We start from the raw sequence: 5,650 nt of genomic DNA on the forward strand, positions 1-5,650 counted from the left end.
GAGTTAGTGTAGGTTGTTTGTTATTTGGGGTTAGAATTTTAGTTTAGTTTATAGTGCACAAATACCAAAATATTGTGTGGAACACTATTTTGGCTTTGTGCAAAAGGGGGAACTGTAATAGGTATAGGCTTTAAAAGCTTAAAAGCAGATTTGTGTACGCATGTTAGGGAAAGCCTTTGCTGCAAGTCATGGACATTCTGAATAGAATACAGGGAGTAGGGAGGAGAGAGCTCAGCAACAGACATTGCTGTTCTGTGAGGGGTTCAGAGCAGAAGTGCAATCAGCAGTCCCTATCTGACCTGGGATCTTGAAGAGTGGTGAAGGTTGTAAAGGCTGAAGACATCAATCCTACAAGTCAACTATGAGTAGGGAAGAGGCCTGTGTTCTAGTGGGCAGTTTGCACACATCTCTCCCTACCTGTTTACTTTTGGATCATTGGCTGTAAAGGAGTTGGTTCCTGGTATCCTGAAAACATCTCTGGATCAGTTGTGAAATCCCAAACCCAACCCCTCTTCCTCAGATCTTTAGCCAAGCTGTCAAAACCTAGCAGAAGCTAGGTTGGCTAAGGATCTTACCCTTTTGACTGCAATTAGACATAGTTTCACCTCACTCTCTCTCTCCTATCCTCTCAAAAACAATTAAAGTGTTTCCCTGTGTGTTTTTCTAGTACTTTAAAGTTCCTATAAGGTGTGTGTTTGTTATACTCTGAGTTTATTCCAGGCTGAGTGGGGCAGGGAGACAGGCCTAACTGCCATTTCTGTTAACTGTCATTCCCTTTACAGTTAAACCCAGTTCCCTGGCTAAGTTCCCATCCATTGTCCTTTCCTGTCTCCCACTCACTCTTCTGAACCCACATTTAAATATTAAGTTAATTTCCCTGGTTTTCCCCATAAGAAAAGGAAGGAGGTCCAAATTGAGGTGGAAGCAGGTTCCACACATAAATGTTCTTATGGGTGACTTAAAAAGAGATTTAGTGCCTGAATTCTACCTATCTTGAGTGGGGGAAGGCTGCAACCTGAGATGAAGGATAAGGGAGGTCCAGCCCTAAGGCCAGAAAAGGGCCTGGTCCTTATTGGTTTGACATGTGGCATATATTGCTTTAATTCATCGATGTGCTCAGAAAATCAGAGCATTGATTCCTCAGTCATTTAATCTTTTACTTACATTTTTACAGTTAATCTCTTTATTTTCTTCTACATTTGCTTAGGGCCGGACCTTGAAATCAGTGAGAAATGAAACTTATATGCCTAAAAAAAGATTAATTAAATAAGACCAATGAATGAAAATGAAACAATCCAATACTGGCTCATTTGCTTTCTAATTAGAACAAAGATTAGGGACTTCTGAAGTTGGGGGGGGGGGGGAGAAGAACAGATGAAGATCCCTAAAAAGGGGTCCCACTCCTTCCCAATATCTGTAAACAATCAAAGGAATATGGAAACAATAACTTATTGATCAAAACATAGTTTGCAGATGAGACAGTGAATGCCTGAGACATACAGTTAAGAGAAAACTCCTTCCATGAGTCTCAGAATGTGACTGTGTTTCTGATCAACCTAAGTTCAGGCCTAAAGTGAGGATCTTAACAGCAGATACAGAGGGTCCAGTTTCCCAGCCAGGGAGGGCTAGGCCCAAATAATGTAATTTGACTTTCTTCCAATTCTCCCCATTGAATACACTTTTCCCCCCCAAGACAAGATTTGGATTAGGCACACAACTGAACAGAAGGGAACCAAAATAGCTCAGCAATGAGTCACAAGATGGAGAGTGTTTCCACAATTCACCCCTTGCTGCCCTAAACCCCATAACATTAAAGGCTATATTATAAGAAATTTGAACAGAAACAGCTCACATACATCTCACAGCTACAGGGAGATGTAATTAGAATATTTTTTCTCCCTAATTTCATATAAAAAAATTCTCACATTAATTTTTTAATTCAGTTCCAAATTTTCTCTCTTCCTCTCTTCCCCCTCCCCAAAAGATAAAGCAAAATCTGACCTAGTCTTTACCTGAGCTATCATGTAAAATATTTTTCCAAATTAGTCATTTTGTGGAAGAAATCTCAAACCAAAAAAAGAAGAAGAAAAAAAGGGAAACAGGTTTTGGTTTGAATTCAGAGTCCATCACATAATTCTCTGGAAACAGATGGTTTTCTCATCTCAAGTCCATAGGGGAAAAACACTTGTACAAAAATATTTATAGCTGCTCCCTATGTGGTGGCAAAAAATTGGAAAATGAGGGGATGCCCTTCAATTGGGGAATGGCTGAACTAATTGTGGTATTTCTTGGAGATGGAATACTATTGTGCTCAAAGGAATAATGAACTGAAGGAATTCCATGTGAACTAGAACGACCTCTAGGAATGGATGCAGAGCAATAGGAGAAGAACCAGGAGAACATTATACACGGACACAAATACACTGTGACACAATCCAATGTAACAGACTTCTCTACTAACAGCAATGCAATGATCCGAGACAATTCTGAGGGACTTATTAGAAAGAACACTGTCTACATCCAGAGAAAGAACAGGGGGAGCAGAAACACAGAAGAAAAACAACTGCTTGACCACATGGGTTGATGGGGATATGACTAGGGATGTAGATGCTAAGAGATTACACTAGTGCAAAAATTAATAATATGTTAATAAGTCTTGACCAATGACACATGTAAAACCCAGTGTAATTGCTTGTTGGCTACAGTGGTGAAGGTAGAGGGGTGGGAGGAGGGGAGAGAAAGAACATGAATCATGTAACATTATTCTAAAGTAATTAATTTTTCCCAAAGGGAAAAAAAAATCAAGTCCTTTAGGATTGTCTTGGAACACTATTGCTGAGAATAGGTGAGCTGTTCACAGCTACTAACTATACAATGTTGCGGTTATCATATAAAATTTCTCCTGATTTTGCTCATACTTTGCATCAGTTCATGGAAGTCTTCCCAGGTTTCTCTGAAATGATCCTGCCTGTTATTCCTCATAGCCCAACAGGTTTACATTATAATCACACATCACAACTTGTTCGGCCATTCTCCAATTAGTGACTATCCCTCCATTTCCAATTATTTGCTATCACAATAAGATCTGCTATATAAATAACTTGGTATAAATAGGTTCTTTCCTTCTCTTGCAGGTCCCTCTGAGCCATATGCCTAGATTAAAGGATATGCACAGTTTTAAAGCCTTTGAGACATAGTTCCAAATGGCTCCCCCAAATAATAGATCAATTCACAACTCCACCAATAGTGCATGAGAGTCCCAGCTTTCAAACATCTCCAAATCGACCATTTTCTTTTTCAGGCACGATGGCCAATTTGACAGGCATGAGATGGTATATCAGAGGTGTTTTGCTTTGTAGTTCTAGGACACAAATTCTTAGCCAAACTTGAGACTAAGGCAATTAGAGAAGTTTGATTCCTTTAAACTGTGATAATTAAATTAAACTGAAAGATTTCTGCACAGACAACATCCATACATCCAGGATAAGAAAGAAATTGGGTGAATGGCAATAACTTTGGGATGCAAAGGGTCTGGTATCCAAGAGAATTTGTAAACACAGGACCAACAGTCACTCTCCAATACAGTCAAAGGTTCTGAACAAAGAGTTTTCAAAAGAAATGCTGAGGATTCATGGCCACCGGGAAAATGGTCTCAGTCACTAATCAAGAGAAACAGGAACCAAAACAGGGCTGAGGCTTCATGTCATATTCTGCCAAAAAAAAAAAAAAGCTGGGAAACCATCAGTGGTAGAGGGAGCTGTGGGAAGGTAGGCACACAAACATAGTGATAGTAGTTCTAAAATGGTAGAAATTCATCAAAATCTGCTTCCTAATCCAACCTCAGAAACTTACATTCTACATGACTCTGAAAAGTCACATAACCTCAGTTTCCTCAAATGTGAAATAATGAAAATAAGAACATTTATCTCAGAGGGTTATTAAATAGATTGCTGAAAGAAGATTTTTAGGAGAACATAAAGCACTCCAGTCTCTCCCTACATATCCCATTGTTCGCCACTGAGCAGGATATCTTTGTGACAAGGCCAGGATGTCTCCCTTGGGACCTCCCAACCCTATTTGCAAAGAACACTCCCAGGCCTTGAGAAACTCTCCCCTTTCTCTTCAGCTTCTCCAACAAGGGAAGGACTAGACCAGCTCAAGGCTCTGGTACAAACAGCTCTCCTCAAGAACACTCAGACCTCCTCTTCTGAGAAAAAGGCTCCATATATGTATAAGGGCCCTTCCTGGGCTCACCCCAAACTCCTCTGACTCTCTCTGGGTTGGGGAGCTCAGTAGCAGAAGGCCCATGGTGGGGTCACACACTGGAATGGATACAAAATCTACAGGATAGCTCTCAGGGGTCATCCCCAGCTGCCTGATTCTGGTTGTCACTAGCAAGGACCCTGACCATTCCCACAACAGGGTCCAGGAGCATATAACAACCTTCAAAAGCCCCTTCTAACTCCTCACACCTACCTCCTCCTCCTCTGATCCAGGGACAGGACCTCTTGGCTGATACCTAGCCAAGACCTTCTACTGTCTGATTCTGGGCCTTTCCAAGGGCTGTCTTGTCTCCCTGCAGGGAATGTTCTCCCTCCTCCCTCTGGTCTCTGAACTTCCTTCAAGTCCTAGTTAAATCCTACCCTGGGGAACCAATGATTTCTGGGGTCCCCAGAACCCTCAGAGCTTGGAAGTGCTGTTCCTCCTGCCCTGGATGTGGGTACAGAAATGGCCCAACAGGAAGGAGGAAGCAGCTTCCCAACCCATCATGTGTCACATGCATGGAAGAGCCTCCCTGGCTGATGGGGCTCCCATCTGGGACTGGAATGCACTGACCTGGGCTGGGAGTCTGTCCCTCTCGAAGGCTGTTCCCTGGGACTCCAAGCTCCCTGTAGAGGCAGCAAAGTAGCCCCAGTAAGTTCATGTGCTGAAGCTCCTCCATCTTTACCCAGGTCTTATCTCCCTACTCAGGGTCCTGCCTCCATGCCCTGACCTCACCCCACTTTATGGCCCCCTGAATGGAACTCCAACCAAAGCTCTTCCTAAGAGGCTTCCCTTATAACAGGTAATATCTGACTACTCTGCCCTTCTGAGAAGCAGGAGGTAGCCTGGAGCCCTCGGGGCAGTCCTTTCCCAGAGTAGAAAAGCCTTTTTCCCTCAATGCCTTTGGGTTCACACTCTGGGCCAATTGCTCTTAACTGAACCTCAGAAGAAAGCTGCCCTGAACCCTCTGAGCTGGGGAGGGAGTAGGGACCCAGAGAGGCAGAGGTTTTTCCCTTCTCTTCCCAGGACCCAGGCTGTCCCACAAGGATGTACACGGACTGGAGTTACCAAGGGCCATACCTGCCCTCAGGAGAGAGCCTGCTAACTAACAGAGGGATGGAGGGGGGCAGCCCAAGGGAGGGGCAGCTGAGGAAGTGAACAGGGTCTGAAGGGCACATGTGCCCCCTCCCTCTCCTACTCTTCTTCTGACCCCCCCACCTTCTCCCATTCTCCCAGACCCACAAAGACGCAGAAGGGCCTTGGGATCTCACATGGGATGAGCCCAAGTCAGAGCCCTCCAATGCTCCTGAGGCACAGCTCTGACTTCCTGGAACCCCCCTCCACAATGTACCCACCTGTTCTCACTTTGGTAAGTCTTCTTTTCCTC

This window comes from Gracilinanus agilis, chromosome 6 (assembly GCF_016433145.1).
Source record: "Gracilinanus agilis isolate LMUSP501 chromosome 6, AgileGrace, whole genome shotgun sequence".
In the NCBI taxonomy this organism is placed as follows: domain Eukaryota; kingdom Metazoa; phylum Chordata; class Mammalia; order Didelphimorphia; family Didelphidae; genus Gracilinanus; species Gracilinanus agilis.